This window comes from Meriones unguiculatus, chromosome 6, assembly GCF_030254825.1.
Source record: "Meriones unguiculatus strain TT.TT164.6M chromosome 6, Bangor_MerUng_6.1, whole genome shotgun sequence".
Lineage (NCBI taxonomy): Eukaryota > Metazoa > Chordata > Mammalia > Rodentia > Muridae > Meriones > Meriones unguiculatus.
The window spans coordinates 66,512,363-66,535,068 of record NC_083354.1 but is presented as its reverse complement, the minus strand read 5'-3'; the positions used below and the strand labels follow the sequence as shown (position 1 = coordinate 66,535,068).

Genomic DNA, 22,706 nt, shown 5'->3' with positions numbered 1-22,706 from the left:
CCTCTCTGGCAACTGGAAGGACAATGGTGCACTCAGGAAACACTGCCTTGCAGGCCTCAACCTGCATCCTAGCCAAGGCTGTCCTGCATGAAAGTCTGGTAGACCAGGCTGTCTTCTGCATGAGCAGTGTCCTAGCCAAGGCTGTTCCATAAATGAGCAGTGTCCTTGCCAAAGCTCTCTCATAAGTGAGCAATCTCCTAGTCCAGGCTCTCCACCTGAATGAGTAGTCTTGCCAGGCCTGGAAGGTACTTAGGTATTTCTCCCACAAGTGTGACATGGGGAGCTCAGACTTGCCAACACTGGGATCATGTAGGAAATTCTGAGCACATGAACAGACAGTTCAGAGGTCAGAAGTGATCAGTGCAGGACACTGCAGGAGAGTGGACAGTGCAGGAGAGTAGGTTAGACCCTGCAGCCCCCCACCTTGCTCCAACTCCTTTTTCTCTACTTCACCCTGACCAGTCCAAGGCCTTGGCATTCCAGCCAGATATTCACTGACAGAGAAGAAAGAAGGAGCTGAGATTTTCAGATGACTTATTTCATTCTTTAAAGATGGATTTACTTCTATTTAATGTATGTGAATGTTAGCCTGAATACATGTATGTGCACTATACCCTTGCAATTCCCATAGAGGACAGAAGAGGGTGAAAGATTCCCCAGAAACAGAGTTATAGAAATTTGAGAGTCATAAGATGGGTGCTGGGAATTGAACCCGGGTCCTCTGGAAGAACAGCCAGTGCTCTAAAGCACTGAGCCATCTCTCCAGTCCCAAGATTACTTTCTTGAATATGCTGAGTGCTTTGACAGAGGCTCTGGCACAGACAAGGCAAACACTCTCATGTGGAGGCACTTCTGCAGCCTTTTCAAATATTAGAGGCAGAGTCAGTCTGTAGCCCAGACTGGCCCAGAACTCACCATGCTACTTAGCCTTTTTCTCAAGAGTGCCGCAAGCTCTGCTTAACTTTGAATTTTGAAGTGATAAAGGGCTACAGAAAGGTAAAACTGGCACGCAATATTCTCACATACCCCTTACCTAGCTTCCTATAAGGTTTGCATCTGTAATGCTGGCATGAATGGACCAAACCAAGATATTAGCCTTGACAAATTTTTGTTTATCTATCTATCTATCTATCTATCTATCTATCTATCTATCTATCTATCTATCTATCTATCAGTCTGTCTGTCTACCTTTCGTTAGTTTTAAAAATAATTTAGTTAATTTTATGAGCATTAATATGAGGGCATCAGATCCCTTGGAACTGGAGTTACAGACAGTTGTGAGCTGACATATGGGTGCTGGGAATTGAATCTGGGTCCCTTAGAAGAATAGACAATGCCCTTAACCACTGAGCATGTGTCCAGCTCTCCTGATTTGTTTATAAATTTATTTGTTTATTTATTATTTATACAGCATTATTCTTGCTTGTATGCCTGCACACCACAAGAGGGCATCAGGTCTCATTATAGAAGGTTGTGAGCCACCATGTGGATGATGGAAATTGAACTCAGGACTTTTGATAGAATAGCCAATACTCTCCACCTCTGAACCAACTCTCCAGCCCATCCCCCTTTTGTTTTTTTTTTTTTTTTAGAGGAAAGAGAATTTTATTTACTTTTATAGAAAGGAAAATGTTGGAATTTGAGTACTTTAGAATATAGAACAAACTGTGGAAGGACTAAAAAAGAGTAATGGGGAATGCAGACTTAAAGATATGCTAATCTCTTAGCCCAAAGCTAAGAGTATTGGAAAAAGGAAGTTAAGCAGATTGACTCTTTTGCTAGCAGGCATTAAAATATCTATAAGCATATAGATAATCACATGTATGAACAGAAGAGAGAGCACAAGCATAAATGAACTCTCGGTACATAAAGAAAAAGGAACCAACTGTTCACTGTTCATTTATCTTTCATCAAATTAAATGTGATCAAAATATTTTCCTTTATGTTGAATCTAATATTTTTTATGAATCAAAGTAATTAACAAATATATATATATATCCTTCTTTTTTTTTTTTTTCAATGCAGTTTATTCAGGAACCTTGAACAATCCTCGGACCCTGGGGAAAGCCAGCCCACAGCTTAAATAGCCTCTGGGTAGCCAACCCAGGCGTGCCACGTGGGCAATGCAGATAGGTCCACATACATGGAAGCAAGCCAGATCCTCGGCCTTAGCCAAATGTGGAGTTGTTCGTGACAGAGAGTACTCACCATCGGGAAGGTGGAAGGCGGAAACCAGCTCCATCTTTAAGGCATAGCATTCCGCAGCTCTCTACAGTTCCCCCTTTTTGTTTTAGACGCATCAGGCAAGAGTAGAGGTCTGATCTCTGATATTAGAAATAAATTGGGACTTTGTACCGATGTTCATTTAGGTGTCATCCACCCAAAGAGCATCAGACCCGACCGATACCTTTTTCTCAGAGGCGGGACCTGGGGCATCAACCCGCATGCAATCAGACATGCTCTTCTCTGGGTCGAAAGCTGCTGACCCTGAGTGCAGTGCTTAGCCTCACATCCTGAGCGTATCATTTTAGCTTTTTATGGTATCCAACCATGCTTGGGGAGACTGTCCTGCTTCAATGGCTGTAAAGGCCTGAATGATCATGGCTGCATCACACTATTGTGAGACTCTAATCTTGCATATATACCACAGGCAAACCAAGGAGACCAACACCAGAAGGCCTGTTAACGCTCCCATGCCCGCCCATTCCTTCAGATGATTCATGGCTGCAGCAATCCATGTTGATAATCCTGTGGCCAGTCCTGCGTCCACTCTGGTAGAATTTACTGTGACAATGGCCACTCTCAGCTGCTCCATCGTAGTATCGAATTCTCCAGTCCAATTACCTAAAATATAGCTCGACAATTGTTTAGACAGATTTGCAGCACAGGAAAAATTCTCATGTTGTATGCTAGTGACACAAAGTCCAGCATACTTTCATTGACAGCCAGGTTGAGCGATTTGCCATAGGGTATCAATTTGCTCCTGCAAGAGGTCAATCCTCTGATTGAACACCATCAAGCTTCCTTTTAGTTGAGCATTAATTCCTTTATGTACAACTAAGGCATGAGCTACATTGGCTAAATGATTATTCAGGGTCTGAGCAGTCTGCCCAGTATGACTCATGGCTAATGCCCTGGTGGTAGCTCCAACAGCCGCCAATGAGATGGCAGTAACAATGGTGGCTGTAGTTCCAAGATCCCTTTTCTGTCTGAAGAGAGTCATAGCGTGAGGGGCATCAATGGGCACAGGCACAGTGAGTAACCAGGGCATACCTAAATTTACTAGCATTCCAGCATTGGGCAAAAAAACAAGTATCATTATCACAATTACTTGGCTCTATCTGGCTAATAATGAATAAAAATGGGGGATATAGACAAACAGGTGTGGGCTTATGGGAAATATTATGAGAAGCCTTAACCCCTCGTTGGAACATCCTGCGTCAGTTCTAGAACTAGCAGTGGTGGTGTCCAAGGTCTGAGTAGGTTCAGGAGACCATTGCCCCCAGGGGCGAGACGTGCTCCATGTAAATTGACTAACTCCATGTTTTCCTCCAATTTTGAAAGTCATTTAAGGTTCTTAAATTATTTTTTCCCTTTTTTTTTAAAATTTTTCATCAATTACACTTTATTCATTCTGCATCCCCCCAAAAGCCCCTCCCTCCTCCCCTCCCAATCCCACCCTCCCTCCTCCCTCTGCTTGCATGCCACTCCCCAAGTCCACTAATAGGGGAGGTTCTCCTCTCCTTTCTGATCTTAGTCCATCAGTTCACATCAAAAGTGGCTGTATTGTCCTCTACTATGGCCTGGTAAGGCTGCTCCCCCCCAGAGGGAGGTGATAAAAGAGCAGGCCAATCAGATTATGTCAGAGGCAGTCCCTCTTCACATTACTATGTAACCCAATTGGACTCTGAACTGCCCTGGGCTACATCTGTGCAGGGGTTCTGGGTTATCTCCATGAATAGTCCTTGGTTGGAGTATGAGTCTCTGGGAAGTTCCCTGTGTTCAAATTTTCTTGTTCTGTTGCTCTCCTTGTGGAGCTCCTGTCCTTCCAGATCTTACTATTTCCCACTTCTTACATAAGATTCCATGCACTCTGCCCAATAGATGGCCATAAGTCTCAGCATCTGCTTTGATAGTCTGAAGGGCAGAGGCTTTCAGAGGCCCTCTGTGGTAGGTTCCTAGGTTGTTTCCTGTTTTCTTCTTCTTCTGATGTCCATCCTCTTTGCCTTTCCGGATGGGGATTGGACATTTTAGTTAGGGTCCTCTCTCTTGCTTAGTTTCTTTAGATGCACAGGTTTTAGTGGGTTTGTCCTATGTTGTATGTCTATATGAGTGAGTATATACCATGTGTGTTTTTTTGCTTCTGGGACAACTCACTCAGGATGATCCTTTCCAGATCCCACCTGCAAATTTCATGATTTCCTTATTTTTCATTGCTGAGTAATATTCCATTGTGTAGATGTACCACAATTTCTGCATCCATTCTTCAGTTGAGGGGCATCTGGGTTGTTTCCAGCTTCTGGCTATTACAAATAAAGCTGCTACAAACATGGTTGAGCAAATGTCCTTTTTGTGTACTTGAGCCTCTTTTGGATATATGCCCAGTAGTGGTATGGCTGGATCTTGAGGAAGCACTATTCCTAGTTGTCTGAGAAAGCGCCAGATTGATTTCCAGAGTGGTTGTACAAGTTTACATTCCCACCAGCAGTGGAGAAGGGTTCTGCTTTCTCCACAACCTCTCCAGTATGTGTTGTCACTTGAGTTTTTGATCTTGGCCATTCTCATGGGTGTAAGGTGAAATCTCAGGGTTGTTTTGATTTGCATTTCCCTAATGGCTAGTGAGGTTGAGCATTTCTTTAAGTGCTTCTCTGCCATTCGATATTCCTCTACAGAGAATTCTCTGTTTAGCTCTGTTCCCCATTTTTTAAGTGGATTACTTGGTTTGCTGCTTTTCAGCTTCTTTAGTTCTTTATATATACTGGATATGAGTCCTCTGTCAGATAAAGGGTTGGTGAAGATTCTTTCCCAATCTGTAGGTGGTCGCTTTGTTTTGATGACGGTGTCCTTTGCTTTACAGAAGCTTTTCAGTTTCATGAGGTCCCATTTATTGGTTGTTGCTCTTAGAGCCTGTGCTGTTGGTGTTCTGTTCAGGAAGTTTTCCCCTGTACCAATGAGTTCTAGGGTATTTCCCACTTTTTTTTCAAGCCGATTCAATGTGTCTGGTTTTATGTTGAGGTCTTTGATCCACTTGGACTTCAGTTTTGTGCAGGGTGATAAGTATGGATCTATTTTCATTTTTCTACATGTAGACATCCAGTTAGACCAGCACCATTTGTTGAAGATGGTATCTTTTTTCCATTGTATGGTTTTGGCGTCTTTGTCAAAGATCAGGTGTCCATAAGTGTGTGGGTTTATTTCTGGGTCCTCTGTTTGGTTCCATTGATCCACCATTCTGTTTCTATGCCAGTACCATGCAGTTTTTAAAACTGTTGCTCTATAGTACAACTTAAGATCAGGGATGGAGATACCTCCGGAGATCTTTTATTGTAGAGGATTGTTTTAGCAATTCTGGGTTTCTTGTTATTCCATATGAAGTTGAGAATTTTTCTTTCCAGGTCTGTAAAGAATTGTGTTGGTAATTTGATGGGCATTGCATTGAATCTGTAGATTGCTTTTGGTAAGATGGCCATTTTTACTATGTTAATCCTACCAAGCCATGAGCATGGGAGATGTTTCCATCTTCTCATATCTTCTTCTAATTCTTTCTTTAGAGCTTTGAAATTTTTTTCATACAAGTCTTTGACTTCCTTGGTTAGGGTTACTCCGAGGTACCTTATGTCATTTGTGGCTATTGTGAAGGGTGTTGTTTCCTTAATTTCTTTCTCAGCCCTTTTGTCTTTTGTATACAGGAGGGCTACTGATTTTTTTGAGTTAATTTTGTATCCTGCCACTTTGCTGAAGGTGTTTATCAGCTGTAGGAGTTCCCTGGTAGAGTTTTTGGGGTCACTCACGTATACTATCATATCATCTGAAAATAGTGATAATTTGACTTCTTCCTTTCCAATTTGTATCCCCTTGATCTCCTTCAACTGTCTTATTGCTCTAGCAAGGACTTCCAACACTATGTTGAAGAGATATGGAGAGAGTGGACAGCCTTGTCTTGTCCCTAATTTCAGTGGGATTGCTTTAAGTTTCTCTCCATTCAGTTTGATGTTGGCTATAGGCTTGCTGTATATCGCCTTTACTATGTTTAGATATGTGCCTTGTATCCCTGATCTCTCCAATACTTTGAACATCAATGGATGTTGGATTTTTTCAAAGGCTTTTTCAGCATCTAGGGAGATTATCATGTGGTTTTTTTCTTTCAATTTGTTAATATGGTGGATCACATTGATGGATTTCCATATATTGAACCACCCCTGCATACCTGGGATGAAGCCTACTTGGTCATAGTGGATAATATCTTTGATGTGTTCTTGGATTCGGTTTGCAAGTATTTTATTAAGTATTTTTGCATCAATGTTCATAAGGGAAATTCGCCGGAAATTCTTTTTCTTTGTTGAGTCTTTGTGAGGTTTAGGTACCAAAGTTACTGTGGCTTCATAGAATGAATTTGGTAATATTCCTTCTGTTTCTATTTTGTGGAATAGTTTAAAGAGAATTGGTGTTAGCTCTTCTTTGAAGGTCTGGTAGAATTCTGCGCTGAAGCCATCTGGTCCTGGGCTTTTTTTGAATGGGAGACTTTTGATGACCGCTTCTATTTCTTTGGGGGATATAGGTCTATTTAGTTGATTTACCTGGTCCTGGTTCAGCTTTGGTAAGTCAAATCGATCAAGAAAATTGTCCATTTCATTTAGATTTTCAAATTTTGTGGCATATAGAGTTTGGAAGTAAGTCCTAATGATTGTTTGGATTTCCTCAGTGTCTGTAGTTATATCCCCCTTTTCATTTCTGATTTTGTTGATTTGGGTGGTGTCTCTCTGCCTTTTAGTTAGCCTGGCTAAGGGTTTGTCGATCTTGTTGATTTTCTCAAAGAACCAGCTCTTGGTTTCATTGATTCTTTGAATTGTTTTATTTGTTTCCAATTGATTGATTTCAGCCCTGAGTTTGATTATTTCCAGCTGTCTACTCCTTCTTGGTGTGTCTGCTTCTTCTTTTTCTAGGGTTTTTAAGTGAGCCATTAGGGTGCTTGAATGAGCTGTCTCGAATTTCTTCTTGAAGGCACTTAGTGCAATGAACTTTCCTCTTAGCACTGCTTTCATTGTGTCCCACAAGTTCGGGTATGTTGTGTCTTCATTTTCATTGATTTCTAGAAAGACTTTAATCTCTTTCTTTATTTCTTCCCTGACCCAGCTGTCATTTAGTAACAAGTTGTTCAGTTTCCATGTGTGTGTAGGCTTTTTGCTATTTCTATTATTGTTGAGGTCCAGCTTTATTCCATGGTGATCAGACAAGATACATGGGATTATTTCAATCTTCTTGTATCTGTTGAGGCTTGCTTTGTGACCCACTATGTGGTCTATTTTGGAGAAGGTTCCATGAGGTGCTGAGAAGAAGGTAAATTCTTTTGTGTTTGGGTGTAAAGTTCTGTAAATGTCTGTTAGGTCCATTTGATTCATGACCTCTGTCAGAGACATTGTTTCTTTGTTTAATTTCTGTTTGGTTGACCTGTCCTTTGTTGAGAGTGGGGTGTTGAAGTCTCCCACTATTAATGTGTGTGGATCTATATGTGCTTTAAATTTTATCAATGTTTCTTTCACAAATGTGGGTGCCCTTGTATTTGGGGCATAGATGTTCAGGATTGTGATGTCTTCCTGGTGGAATTTTCCCTTGATGAGTATGAAGTGTCCTTCCCCATCTCTTTTGATTAATTTTGGTTCAAAGTCTATTTTATCAGATATTAGAATGGCTACTCCTGCTTGCTTCTTGGGTCCGTTTGCTTGGAAAGTTGTCTTCCAACCCTTTACCCTCAGGTAATGTCTATCTTTGTGTCTTAGGTGTGTTTCTTGTATGCAACAGATTGCTGGGTTTTGTTTACGTATCCATTCTGTTAATCTGTGTCTTTTTATTGGAGAGTTGAGTCCATTGATGTTGAGAGAGATTAATGACCAGTGGCTGTTAGATCTCTTGATTTTGATGTTGGCTGTGGTCATCAGGTTGTGTGCTTGGTTGCTTTTTGTTTTACTGAAGTGAGGTTATTTATTTCCTGTGTTTTCTTGAATGTAGCTAGCTTTCTTGGGTTGTATTTTCCCTTCCAGTGTCTTCTGTAATGCTGGATTTGTGTGTAGGTATTGTAGAAATTTGTTTTTGTCATTGAATATCTTGTTTTCTCCATCTATGAGGACTGAGAGTTTTGCTGGGTATAGTAGCCTGGGCTGACATCTGTGTTCTCTTAGGGTCTGCATGATATCCGTCCAGGCCCTTCTGGCTTTCATAGTCTCTGTTGAAAAGTCAGGTGTGATTCTAATGGGTTTGCCATTATATGTTTCTTGGCCTTTTTCCCTTGCAGCTTTTAGTATTTTTTCTTTGTTCTGTATACTTACTGTTTTGATTATTATGTGGCGGGAGGATTTTCTTTTCTGGTCAAATTTGTTGGGTGTTCTGTAGGCCTCATGTATTCTAATTGGCCTCTCCTTTAGCTTGGGGAAATTTTCTTCAGTGATTTTGTTGAAAATATTTTCTGGGCCTTGGAGAAGGGAGTCTTCTTTTTCCTCTATACCTATCATTCTTAGGTTTTGTCTTTTCATATTGTCTTGCATTTCTTGGACGGTCTGTGTCAGGAATTTTTCGGATTTAACATTTTCTTTGACAGATACATCGATTTCTTCCATTGTATCTTCTACACCTGAGATCCTTTCTTCCATCTCTTGTAGTCTGTTGGTTATGCTTACCTCTGTAGTTCCTGTTTTCTTCCCTAGATTCTTCCTTTCCATTATTTCTTCCATTTGTGTTTTCTTTAATTTTTCCAATTCTATCTTCAGGTCTTGAGTTGTTTTGTTTACTTCCTTCACCTGTCTGATTGTACTTTCCTGTTTTTCTTTTAGTTCCTTCAACTCTGTTTCTATCATTTCATTCAGTGTTTTAAGCATTTCCTTTCTAAAGGCCATAAACTGTTTGGCTGCAGCTTCCTCTATTTCTTTATGGATGGCAATATTCTGTTTGAGTTTATCTTCCTCTATGTCTTTACGAATCTTATTTGTTTCTTCTGTTATCATCTTCATGAGCATACTTGTTAGGTCATCTTCTTGGATTTCAGTCATGGTGGGGTGTCCGGGGCTACTTGCCCCTGGGTAACTGGGTTCTGGAGATGCCACATTGCTCTGTCTTTTGTTGCTTGAGCTTTTACGCTGGCCTCTACCCATTGTGTTATCTTAGGTGTTTGGGGTTATTTTCTGGTGGTTCCTGGGGATCCTGTGGTGGAGAGAATCCCCTTTGCAGAAAGCTGGTTTTTCCTGAAGGATGTCTTCTCAGCTTTTTGGGTATAGTCCCTGGATGGCTGGTATTTTTTCAGGAGTTGCTCACCTCAGGGATGTAGACCTGAGTGGTAACTGTGGTCTTTGTTAGTTGAGAGGGTTCTCCTCTCACCCAGGGAAGTCCTGAGGGCAGCTGCCCTGTTTCTGGGTTTCTTGTTGCAAATTTAATGATCAGCTGCTGTGACCCAGTTGGACATCAGGCGCGCCTCAACTGTTTGTGCTTGTGTCTGGAGCACAGCTGAGTGCTGGCGCTTCGGCCCCACTACACTGCTAGACTTCTTCTAGGGAAGGATTGGGTGATTTAGATCAGTACAGTTTCCTTCCTTCCCCGTGGATTCTCTGGAGACATGGACTCCTAGTGTCTTTTTTTGCCCTGGTGCACACTGGTCAGTGTCCGCCAGCTGGCTGGCCGCAGAAACTGCCTGTGCCTGGAGCACAGCTGTGTGATGGCGGCTCAGTCTCTGCCAGCTGTCTGGTGCGCAGAAACTGCCTGTGTCTGCCTTTGCGGCTTTTGGGAGCCTGAGTGGCTCCCTAAGCTGGGTAATTTTCCGGGGACCTTTTCAGGTTGGGGGTGAGCTGAGTGCTCTGAGATCAGACCTGCCGTTTCTATCTCCGGCGGTGAATCAGGCGCGCAGGCAGGCAGGGCTCTGTGCAGGAACCTGGGTCCCCGGCTCTGGCTCCGGGCTGGCTCCTGGGGTGCCCGTGGAACCCGCCCGAGTCTTTTCCAGGGGATGTCTGGGTGACCTAAGGCCGGTCCCAATTGTTTCCCGTACCCTGAGGTTATCTCTCGACTGAAAATTCCAGTCTCTGATAGTGTGGTGCCCACGGTTCAGTCTGGGACCATGACCAGAGACACTGGCTTGTGGCTCTGGGCTGGGGCTGGGGCTGGTAGCAGGCAGCCAGCATCTGGCGGAACCGGGATCTCTTCCGCGGTTTAGCCGGGTGAGTTAAAAGCTGATTGAATCCCCCACCGTGGGGTATCCTCTCACCTGGGAAACACAATGACTGTGTTTTATGGCCGAGAGTTCTGATTGCTGGTCACTGTGCTGATCCTGCTGTGCTGCTGCTCAGAATGAGAGTCTTCCCGGCTCCACCATCTTGCCCCTCCTCCCTATATATCCCCCTTTTGTTTTTTTAAGGCAGGGTTTCTCTGTGTAGCCTTCACCCCCTTTTGTTTTTTTAAGGCAGGGTTTCTCTGTTTAGCCTTCACTATCCTGGAACTTGATCTGTAGAGCAGGGTGGGCTTGAACTCAGAGACCCATCTACCTCGGCCTTCCAAGTGCTGGGATTACACATGTGCACCCCACTGCCAATCCTATCACTACCTGGCAAATTACTGTTATTTAAACACATCAATTTCCCATTATCCCCTAACTCTTTTACTTTTAAAAAGATTTAAAAAAAATTGACTTCTTTTTTATATATTGGTACTTTGCCTGCATGTATGTATGTCTGTATGAGAACTTCAGATCCAGTGAAACTGGAGTTAACAGAGAGTTGTGCGCTGCCATGTGGGTGCTGGGAATTGAACCTGGGTCCTCCGGAAGAGCAGCCAGTGCTCTTAACCACCGAGCCATCTTTCCATCACCCCACCCCCAACACATGAGCACTCGTACACACACACACACACACACACACACGTCTATCTTTTTCTCTTCTTTGTAGTACTGGACATGGAACCATGGCTTTTTTCACACCAGTGATCAACTCAGGCTCTTGGAGACTAAGGATATCTCAGCCCTGACCTCTGGGCTCCCCATCCCAGGGACTGATCTGGGAAAGCATTTAACTACTTGATTTGGTCTCTTGTATAGAGTGGTTCGGGGTTTTGTCACTGTTCATTATTTCATGGGCTGTCCCTTCATTTGGACTTGTCTTCCTCATGAGAAAGCTAAGGACCACAGGCCTGCTCTATATCCCAACCCCCTCACTCAGCAAGGATCTTGCCCCACTGTTGCGACCTGCGTAATCGTCTCGCCAGCAAGAACGCACTCGGACAACAGGATCCTTCTGCAGCAAGCTTTATTAAAGTCAAGCGATGAAAGGAGGAAGACCCCAGCCCCAAAGTGGCGCTGTTTATATAAGCCCTGCTCGCACCAGAGTGGTGTGAGATGACGTATCATTCCCTGATTGGCTGCTCACCCATGGTGTGAGATGACGTATCATCCCCTGATTGGCTGCTCACCCATCACCTCATATGATGCCCCGGGCTGGGCTCGTGACTTGGCGCGCTATTGCCGAACGGTCATGCGTTCTAGGACTTGTTTACCAGTTTTGAGGGCGGAAGCGACCTCAAGGGAGGGAGGGCGACCAAATCCCGGCTCTCCACACCCCACTTCTTACCCGCCCCTTTTACCTCCCCACCACTCCTCTGTGCAATCAAGCTGATCAGACCCAAACAAACATCTTCAACTATGACCCCTAAGAAGATGACATTTTCCAAATTGTTGTCTTGCAACCAGGCTGATTTTGCAGATGTATACACTGAACAGCGTACACTGGGCACCTCAAACAGCAGAACAAATTCTCCCCTTTCTGAGACTGCTCTTCTTCCCACCCGGCATCCAGGGAAGAGGGGGTGGGGTACGTGCCACCAGAAGTACCATAATATGGATCAGAAACTGACAATGGAGGAACTCAGTGTGGTTTCAACTTGTGGTCACTAGTTTCCCAAAATGAAATATGAGCTCAGCTGTCGGACCTCCCAAGCTTGTTTATGCTCTAAATCATGGTGCAGACTGATGAAAATCAATAGGTTATTATCATCATCGTCACCACCTTCTCCTAGTATTATCTTCTTTTCTGCACTTCCCAAACACACTCTGCACCTGACTCAGTCTCCTTCCTCCTCTGACTATTTCTGCTGGGAGGTTTTCCTCCCAATACAGATCAACGATGACTGAAGTGCCAAGATAATACACAAAGATTTGAAGAACATACTTGAATTCCTACTTATATTTATCTTTTAAATCTCCCCTTTAACCTTTTATTCTTGTGCATGTTATGCTATTTAACTGATTATATATAAGCAAGTATTTATATAATACTTATATTTATATATTTATAAGTATATATGAGATACTTATATACACATATATAAACATGTAAGTATTATATATATTTATATATACATATATTTATGTAAGCAAGTATTTATAAGATCATGGATGGAAGGCAGTCCAGATAGGAATGGTTAAGATAGCATAAATGGGGAGGGAACACAAAATAAAATTACCCAACAGTAATACTTCCTAAGTCTAAATGATGCTTCCAATTTACTTATGGTGTAGAAAACAGGTTATAGTGATCCATATATTTTTTTTAATTTTTCTGCCTTAGGGTTTGAGTTTGGGTTTGGCCTTGCATGTGCTCAGCAAATACTTTACCAGTTGCCTAGATCCCAAACCCTTTTGAAAACTTAAAGGTTCTTACATTGCTCCTTTAGCACAGTTTAGGGCTAACCTTCAGCTCCTCCCTCTGAAGCCCAGATAGGGCTTAACCTTTCTCTTCCTGCTTCAGCCTCCAGAGAATCTGAGATTAAAGGCCTGTGCCTTGGGGCAAAACAAACAAGCAAGCAAACAAACAAATAACAAAAACAAAAAACCAAACCAAACCAAACCAAACCAAACCAAACCAAACCAAATCAACCAACCAAACAAAAAGCAGCAGAGACGGAATATCTGCCCAGCCCAAGGTAAATAAGGTAATTGTAAAATCTAACAGGTGTCTCTATCTTATTATTTGTGAGAGTGGGTTAGATAATACTGCTGAAATAATTATAGGGCTAATAATAAACATACTTAGCCCAACACCATTTAAATTCAACAGCAGTCTCACTTCTCTGTTTCTTGAGAGACTGGAACCCAAGGTTAGCACCTTGGTCTAGAGAGAATCTGAGATGGAATCCATTCCTAGAAAGAGACCTGGAAGTCCTTGATGGATCAAGAAGGAATGAAGTAATGGCGAGATGAAGCCAAATTATATAAATGTAAATTTATTGGGAGCAGTGAGGGAGGGGGAAGAAGAGGAAGAGAAAGAGAGAGGCATGCACAGAGAGAGGAGAGACAGAGAGAGGAGGAGAGAAGCAGAGAGACAGAGGAGAGGAAGAGGAGGAGAGAGAGGAAGGGAAGGGAAGGGAAGGAAAGGGAATGGAGAGAGCAGAAAGGGGGAAAGGGCCAGGAGGAACCAAAATGTCTGCATTATATAGTGAAGGACCTCTGGGAGAAGGGAAGCCCCGCCTTTAGGTAGAGGGCAGGGTGTGCCAGCCATGCCCCGCAGCAGGTAGGAACCTAACAGTGCTACCTAAAATAAGGTGGGAAGGCTTTCTGAGGGAGACCTCACCAGGACTGGCAGGTCTCAGGACTGCTTTTGGTGTGCCCCACCTCACCCCCACCCCAGGCTAGCATGTTAGATAGGTCCCTCTGCCTCCCTGTCAACACACTACAGGAGAGCAAGTGGCAGCAGACTCTCCTAGGCAGTAGCCATGGGGTGACATACAGAGGGCTGGAGGAACAGGACCTGCTAAGAACCCCTTATTTTTACACCTTTTTTGGGGGAAGTGTACTTGTGCCACAGCACACACACCTCTGTGTGAGTATGCATGTGGATATAGCTGTGTCCGTGTGTGTGTGTGTGTGTGTGTCTGTGTGCTCATGTATATGGTATGTGTTTGTTTTTGTGTGCTTTTGTGTGTGTGTGTGTGTGTGTGTGTGTATGTTTTTATATTTGGTTGTGTGCATGTGTTTATGTGTGTTGCATGTTTGTGTGTCTGTATGTGTTTGTGTGTGTGCATCTGTGAGTGCATGCATGTGTGTATACATGTTTGTGTGTACATGTGCATGTGTGCACACATGTGTACATGTATTTGTGTTGTATGTTTGTGTATTTGTTTCTGTATGTGTATGTGTAGTGTATGTGTTTCTGTCTGTATGTGTAGTGTATGTGTTTCTGTCTGCATGTGTAGTGTATATGTTTGCCTGTACATGTGTATCTGCATGTGTATGTTTGTGTGTCAGTGTATGTGTGGTACATGTGTTTGTGTATACATCTAGAAATGTCGTCTAGGCACCTGGCTTCTACGCCAGGCCTTCTGCTCAGCAATTCTGTGTTTTCTCTAGAAATACCTAAGGTCTCCCAGAGCCACTCAAAGGTTCTCAGCAAAGACACTTTTCCTCCCATTAGGAAGGAAGAAGAAAGAAGAAGGGAAGGAAGGATATTGTTTCTCACAGACGCCCTTTGGTGAATTGCTTTATCAAGCTTAGGTAGAAGTAAACATAGAAGTAGCATTTGCTGTGCTTTTTTTGTGTTTGTATGACTTTTCTAATGCTAACAAGCTTATTGATGTATGAACTTATTAAACAAATGCGTGGAAAGTCCCATCAGGTTTAGTTTTCCAAGAGTTCACTGTTTCTCTGCAAAGACACCAATGTGGCCAACAAGTTTAGGGAGAGGTCAATGTCCTGTATTCTAGACTACGCTTCCAAATAAGAACGTTTCAATGATTCCTCTGGTAAACCAAATTCGCAGATGTACAAAAACACCTGAAGCAAGTGTATTGGATTTCGTTATAAAGGAACTTTTTGTTTGTGCTAAGCCACCATTTGTTGAATTGTTTGCAAACTCTTGGGCAACCAAATCTGAACGTGAACCAAAACCCTAACCTCATTCTAACTCTAACGCTCCCCTAATGCAACAGGCTGGGTTCACTGTGCTTTCACACAGGAATGATTTCACATATGTACAACATCTAACAAGTTCACCAATGTATTCATACACCATAGAAAAATGTTTTGTAGGCACAATGAGTTTTTGTTACCAAGGTGTTCTTTGTTTTCTGCAAAGATTTCATGTGATTCATTGCTAGAAAAAGCATAGGTAAAGTAGGGATACCACATGATTCCATGTGCTTGCACATATGATTGTTTCTACAAGTGATTAAACAAATGTTTGGAAAGTGCATTCATGTTTCATTATAAAAGAGTGCCCTGCTTTTCTCTAGAGATGCTTCAACAAGTTTAGGGAGATGTAAGTGTTCTGTATTCTAGGTTATGCTTCCAAATAGTAATGTTTCAACATTTCCTCTAATAAAGCAAGTTCATACACGTAGGAAAACCCTTTAAGTATGTGTTTAGCAGGTGTATTTGATTTCATTTTAATGGAATTTATAATTTGTGCAAAGCCTCTTTACCTTGCATATCCTTCTTTTTTTTTTTTTTCTTTTTCTTTTTCTTTTTTTTCCAAAAAGTCAAAACTGAATAGCATTTATTGGCAGTGGCCCTGACCCCAATCCCAGCCCTGTGATAGCACACAGGTCAGAAGGCCCGCACTTTTCTGAGGTCCTTGCTCTTCTGTGTATATGTGTTTAGAAAAATGAGAAAGTCCTCCTTGGATGGCCCTGCCATCCAAGCTGGGCTGGCCAGGAGTCCGGGTGCAGGGGCATGACCTGAGACCTCTTCAGCAGGGCACTTGGCTCAGGCCAGGGCTATCACATGCTCATGGTCATGCCGGGGATTACAGGGCCGCTGAGGTCAAGGTCTTGTTCTGGCCCCGAGTCCTCCCCGCCTCCCCGCCCCCCCTCCCCGCTGGGGTCTGCCTGCCAAGTCCTTCCAGCCCACTGGGAAGTCAACGCAGGCGCTTACACTTTGACTCTGGAATGGGTGCAGGGTGCAGGAAGATCCCAGCGGCCACCATCGTCGTCCCGGGGGCGTTGCTCAGGCAGCTCTCGGGGAGTTCTTTGGCAGCCTGCTCACATCACCAGAGCCCAGGGATCTGTTCACGTAGTGCGGCTCCATTTTACTCCTAGAGGCCACTGGGCCCTCGGGGCCAGGGCTAAGTGGGAAGTCAGCCCTGCTGGTGCCTGGCCTGATAGGGTTCATGATGGTATATATGTTCTCGCTGGACTTGGTGGAGCCCTCAGGGCTGGGCATGATGGGTGTTCCAGGGGCTCTGCCTCTTCCTGCAGGTCCCGTGTAGATGCCTGGAGATGAGGAAGAGTATGAGAATAGAGTTAACACAGGGACTGGCCCAGGGCCACGCCCCCTACCCCCACCCATGTTCATAGATGGCAGGACCTGGCTGGTGGCCATGGAATTGGGTGCGGCTGCAGGCCAGTTCCGTATCCCTGGGTCCCAACATTGGCCATGCCCCTCAGAGGTGTCACCCTCTGCATCGGGCCTCACAACCTGGGGTGCCCCTGTGCATGCAGGAGGGGAGAGGGGTTCATGGCACCCGAGATGAGGGGCTGGGAGCCAGGGAGGCCTACAGGAGGCTGGTGAGCATTGACTTCTGTGCCCCCACATGCAGCAGGTACTCATATGCACACAGCATGAGCTGTGGCCGTGGGTGGGTTCTCGATGCCTACGTTGCATTTCTTTTTATTTTTAAAACTATATTTATTTTACATATATGAGTGCTCTATCTACATGTACATCTGCATGCCAAAAGAGGGAATCAGATACCATTATAGATGGTTGTGAGCCACCATGTGGTAGCTGGAAATCAAACTCCGGACCTCTGGAAGAGCAGACAGTCCCCTTAACCTCTGAGCCATCTCTCCAGCCTATGTTGCATAGGAATGCAAATGCCTAGACAACCAAATGTAAACACTAATCCTAAGCTTAACCCTAGCACAACACTAACCCTTACCCTAATTCTAATGTTAACCCTATCCTAATGAAACAGGCTGTGTTCGCTGTGCTTTCGCAGAGGAGTGATTTCACACATGCATGACATCTAACACAATCACTGATGCATAAGCAAAACTATGTGTTTTGAGTTTTTGTTACCAAGGCATTCTTTGCTTTCTGCAAAAAGTCCATGTGGTTAATTGCTGGAAGAAGCACATGCAGGAGTAACAGTACATGATTCCATGCTTGCACAAATGAGAGTATCTGCAAGTGCTCCAGTACTGACATGTTCCAAGATGTATGAAAACACCTTAAAGAAATGTTAGGTATCTTCTTGCAGCTTTGGCATTCAGGAGTTTATTGTTTCTTGCAAAGATGCTATTTGGTGAATTGCGTTAACAAGCTTAAGCAGAAGTAAACATGCAGTAGCATTCACTGTGCATATACATAAGAAAAGTGTGTATGACTCTCCTAATGCTAACAAGGTTATGGACATATGAATATTCATTAAACAAATGGAAAGTGCCATCAGGGTTAGTTATAAAAGTGTCCCGTTTTGCTGCAAAGATACCATGTGGTCAATGGCTCAACAAGTTTAAAGAGAGGTGTATGTACTGTATTCTAGACTATGCTTCCAAATAACACTTCAACACTTCCTCTAACGCCAACACTAAACATAAGCCTAACCCTAACACTCTACCCCTAAACCTAAACCTAAACTTACACTAACCCTAACCCTCTAATAATAAACCTAACCCTATCGTTAACCTAACCCTAACTCTAACACTAACCATCTAATCTTAACCATAACACTAACCCTAACATGACCCATAATCCTAACCCTAAACCTAAACATAATCTAACCCTAAACCTAACTGTAATACTAATCCTCTAACCCTAACCCTAACAAATATCCCTAAACCAAAACCCTACACTAACCCTAACCCTAAACGTAACCCTATACCAACCCTAATTCTAAACATAACCCTACACATAACTACAACCCTAACCTTAAAAATAACTTTAAACCACTAACCCTAATCCTACCCTTACCCCTACCCTAATGTTAATCCTAACCATAACACTAATAAACACTAATAAACCTAACCTAATCCTAAACCTAAAGCTAAAACTAGCCCTAACCATAATCATAACTCTAACCCTAACACTCTAACCCTAACACTAACCTTAACCTTAACCATCTAATCCTAAACATAATCCTTACCCTAAGCCTAAATGCAATACTACCTCTAACCCAAACCCCAATTCTAACCCTAACCCTACCCTAAACCTAACCCTAATCTTAAACTTAATCCTAATCATAACCCTAAGTGTAATCCTAACCCTATACCAGCAAACCTAACCCTAACCATACCCTAACAGTAACCCTAACCTTATCCCTAACCTAACCCTAAGGATATTAACCCTGTAACCCTAACACTAACACATAGCCTAACCTAACTCTAACGCACTAACACTAACCTTAACCCTTAAAGCAAACCCTAACCCATCCCTATGCCAAACCCTAACACTAACCCTAAACCTTAACCTAACCTAACCCTAACCATAACCATAACTCCTAACTCGGGACCTAACCCTTGGCCTAGCCAGAACCCTAAACTTAACACTAACCCTAAACCTAACCTTAAACCTAACCCTAACCCAAAGCCTGGGTATAAATCTAACCCTAACCCTCATCCTAACTCTAAACCTAACCCTAACAATGGGCCTAATCATTACCCTAACTATATAACCCTAACCATAACACCAAAACCTAAACCTAATCCTAACTCTAATCCTAACCCTAAAACTAACCTGGGCCTAACCACAACCCTAACCCTAACTGTAACACTAACCCTGGTTCTAACCCTAACCCTAAACTAACCCTGGTTCTAATCCTAACCCTAACACTAACACTAACCCTAACCTGTTGGTATAATATTCTTGTGGAATGTAACCTTGTTCATTCAAATGCTCATTTCTCTACCCCAATATCTGGTTTCAATCCAGACATTGCATTGTAGTGCATTACTTGTCTCAAGTTTGTGTAAACATGCCACCATTTGTTCTCTGTGTTGTCAATAAAACAACCAACCAGTGCTGTGCAATGGGGAGAATAGGGTGGGATATCCTGGTCAGAGGGGAGGATAAGGAAGCAGGAGAGTGGGAGCAGATGTCAGGAGAAAAGAAGAGAGATGAATCGGACCTACGTATGACTAAAAGAAAGTATAATGGTTGAAATCTGAATGGCAGGAAACTGTGTGGGCTTGGAGGTTTGGATGGAGTAACTAATGCCCAGCATTGTGCTCTAGGTTTTTAAAATAAATCCAAGTCTCTCTGTGGCAATTTGGGTATACAGCTGGTTTAGAAATAACCACTGCTTAATAAAAAGATAAATCAATAATAAATATTAATAACCCACAACACTAACCTTAACACTAACCCTAATCCTAACCAGTGCCTAAATCTAACCTTAACACTAACTCTAATCCTAAACCCAACCCTTAATTATAACACTAATCCTAACCATAAAAGTAACCATAACCCTAACATTAACCCTGGACCTAACCCTAACCTTAACCTTAACGCTAAACCTAACCCTATACCTAAGCCTAACCTTAAAACTAACCCTAATCCTACCCCTAGCCCTAACCCTAATAGTAACAGTAACAATAACACTAATCCTAAACTGAACACCTAACCAGAACCCTAATATAACAATAACCCTAATCCTAAATCCTAATCCTAATCCAAATGCTAACCCTCGGCCTTACCCTAACCCTAACCTTAAACCTGACCCTAAATCTGACCATAGAGTTAACCCTAAACTTGGGTATAAACCTAACCCTAACCCTCATCCTAAACATAACCCTAATCCCAACCCTCATCCTAACCCTAACACATAACCCTAAACATAATTCTAACCCTAACCCTAACCATGACCTTGATCCTGACCCTAACCCTGACCCTAATATAACCCTTATCCTAAACCAAAATTTAACTCTAATGCTAACCCTAACCCCAACTTAACCCTAACACTAACTCTGGGCCCAATCCTAACTCTAAACTTAACCCTAACCCTAACCTTAATCCTAAATCTAACCCAGAGCCTAACCCTAACCCTAATCCTAAACCAACCATAACTGTAACCCTAAACCTAACCCTAACCCTAAACTTAACTGTAACTTTAACTGTAACCCTTAATCCTGACCCTAGCCCTGACCTGATCCTAACATAACCTTAAATTTAAACCTAAACAACATTAACCCTAATGCTAGATCCAAACCCTAATAGTAATGTATCCCTAACCTTAATCCTTACCCTAACACTACCCCTAACCATAAACCTAACCTTTGGACTAACCCTAACCATAACCCTAACCTTAATAATAACCCTAACCTTAAGCCTAACATAACGATAACCCTTTTTCTAACCCTAACCCTAACCCTAACCCTAACCCTAACTCTAACTCTAATTCTAACCTTAACCCTAACCCTAAACATAAACCTAGTCTAATCCTGGACCTAATCCTAATCCTAAACCTAACCCAGTGCCTAACCCTAAACTTAACCCAAACACTAACCCTAAAGCTAAACCCTAACCCTAACCCTAAAACTAACACTAACCCGAATGCTAAACCTAAACCTATTCCTAACCCTGACATAAACCCTTAGCCTAACCATAAACTTAACCCTATTCCTAATACTAACCCTAAACCTAAAACTAACACTAACCCATGGGCCTATCTGTAACCTTAACTCTAACTCCAATTCTAACCCTAACATTAGCATTGTACATAACCTTAACCTTAACTATAACTCTAACCTTAATTCTAACCATAACTCTAACACTAACCATGGGCCTAACCCTAACTAAACCTAACCCTAACCCTAACCCTAAACCTAAGCTCTAACCCTAAAATTAATATAACAGTAACCCTAGCCTTAACTCTAACCCTTGGACTAATCTTACACCTGGGAATAACCCTAATCATATTCATAAACTTAATTGTGGGTCTAACCAAAACCATAACACTAATCTTAACCCCAAACCTAATGCTAACACTAGCCCTAACCCTAAACCCTAAAACTAACCCTAATCCTAAATCTAACCTTAACCCTTATTCTGTGCCCAACCCTAACCCTAACCCTAAAAGTATTCCTAACCCTAAACCTAATCGTAACAGAAACCTAACCCAAACCCTAACACTAACACTAAAAACTTTAACCCAATTCGTAGCCCTAACCCTAACCTTAACCCTATTAGTAACTCTAAACTTAATCCTAACTCTACCCCTAACACTAAACCTAACCCTAAACCTATTCCTAATACTAACGATAACCCTATTCCAAAATCTAACCCCAAACAAAACCCAACCCCTACCCCTAACTGTAACACTAACTTGAAACCTAATCCTAACATGAGCCCTCACCTTAAACCCAACCCTAACCATATAACTAATCCTAAACATTACAGTAACCCTAAGCCTAACACTATCTCAAACCCTGATGCTAACACTAAACATAACCCTAACCTTAACCATAACTCTATATCTAGCCCTAAACCTAACCTTAACCCTAACTGTATGCCTATCCCTAATCTTATCTATAATGCTAAACTTAACCCTATCCTGAACCCTAACCTTAAACATAACCCTAACATTAACCCTCACCTTAACCTATCCCTAAACCTAAATCTAAGTATGTCCCTAACCCTATCCCTAAACCTAACCCTAATCCTAACCCTAACCCTAAACCTAACCTTAAACTAAACATATTGATAACTGCCAGGAGCCAAAGCTATCTACTGAAGCCAAAGTCAAAGCTATCTAGTGGAGCCAAAGCTATCTACTGAAGCCTAAGTCAATTAGTGAGTCAAAGCTATCTAGTGGAGACAAAAGGTGTTTACTAGGCCAAAGACAAATAGTGAGCAAAGGTCATTTAGTGGAGACCTAAAGCTATTTAGTGAAAGTTATCTAGGACCCTAAGTCATGGGTGATAGACTGTGAGGACATCCGTTTGTTAGAGCATCTGTGAGAAAACATCCCTATGGTATCTTGCAGGTACCCTATTTAACACATGAAAGCACTCTTCCTGTCTCCTGCAGCAGATAATTACCTTCCCCCCTTTCCTGCCTTCTCCCTATATAAGTTGGGTAAAAATTTCTAATAAATGAAGCTTTGATCAGACAAACAGACTTGGCTTCCTTCCTTGCGCTTCTTGCCCCTTCCCCCCATTCCTTCCACTCTCCTCCCTTAGGAACCCACGTTGAAGTCCCACGGGTCGGGGCAGATAACCCTAACACAAACCCTAAACTTAACCCTAACCCTAACCCTAACCCTAACCCTAATGCTAACGTTAACACTAACATGAACCCTAACATGAAAACTAACACTAACCATAACAGTAATCCTAAACTTAACCCTAACTGGAAACCTACCACTAGCTCTAACCCTAACCTTAACCCTAACCCTAAATTGAAACCTAACCCTTACCCTAACTCTAAGCATAAATCTAACACTAACTCTAACCATAAAACTAACCCTAAACCTAACCCTAACCCCTAACCCTAACACTTAACCTTAAACCTAATCTTAACCCTGACATAC

The 22,706-nt window shown here is 42.6% G+C and overlaps 1 pseudogene; it reads right to left on the bottom strand.

Moving 5' to 3' along the window:
* Positions 1–16,000: 16,000 nt before the first annotated feature.
* LOC110558795 (single-stranded DNA-binding protein 4-like) overlaps positions 16,001–22,706 on the bottom strand; it is a 49,505-nt pseudogene continuing 42,799 nt past the window's right edge.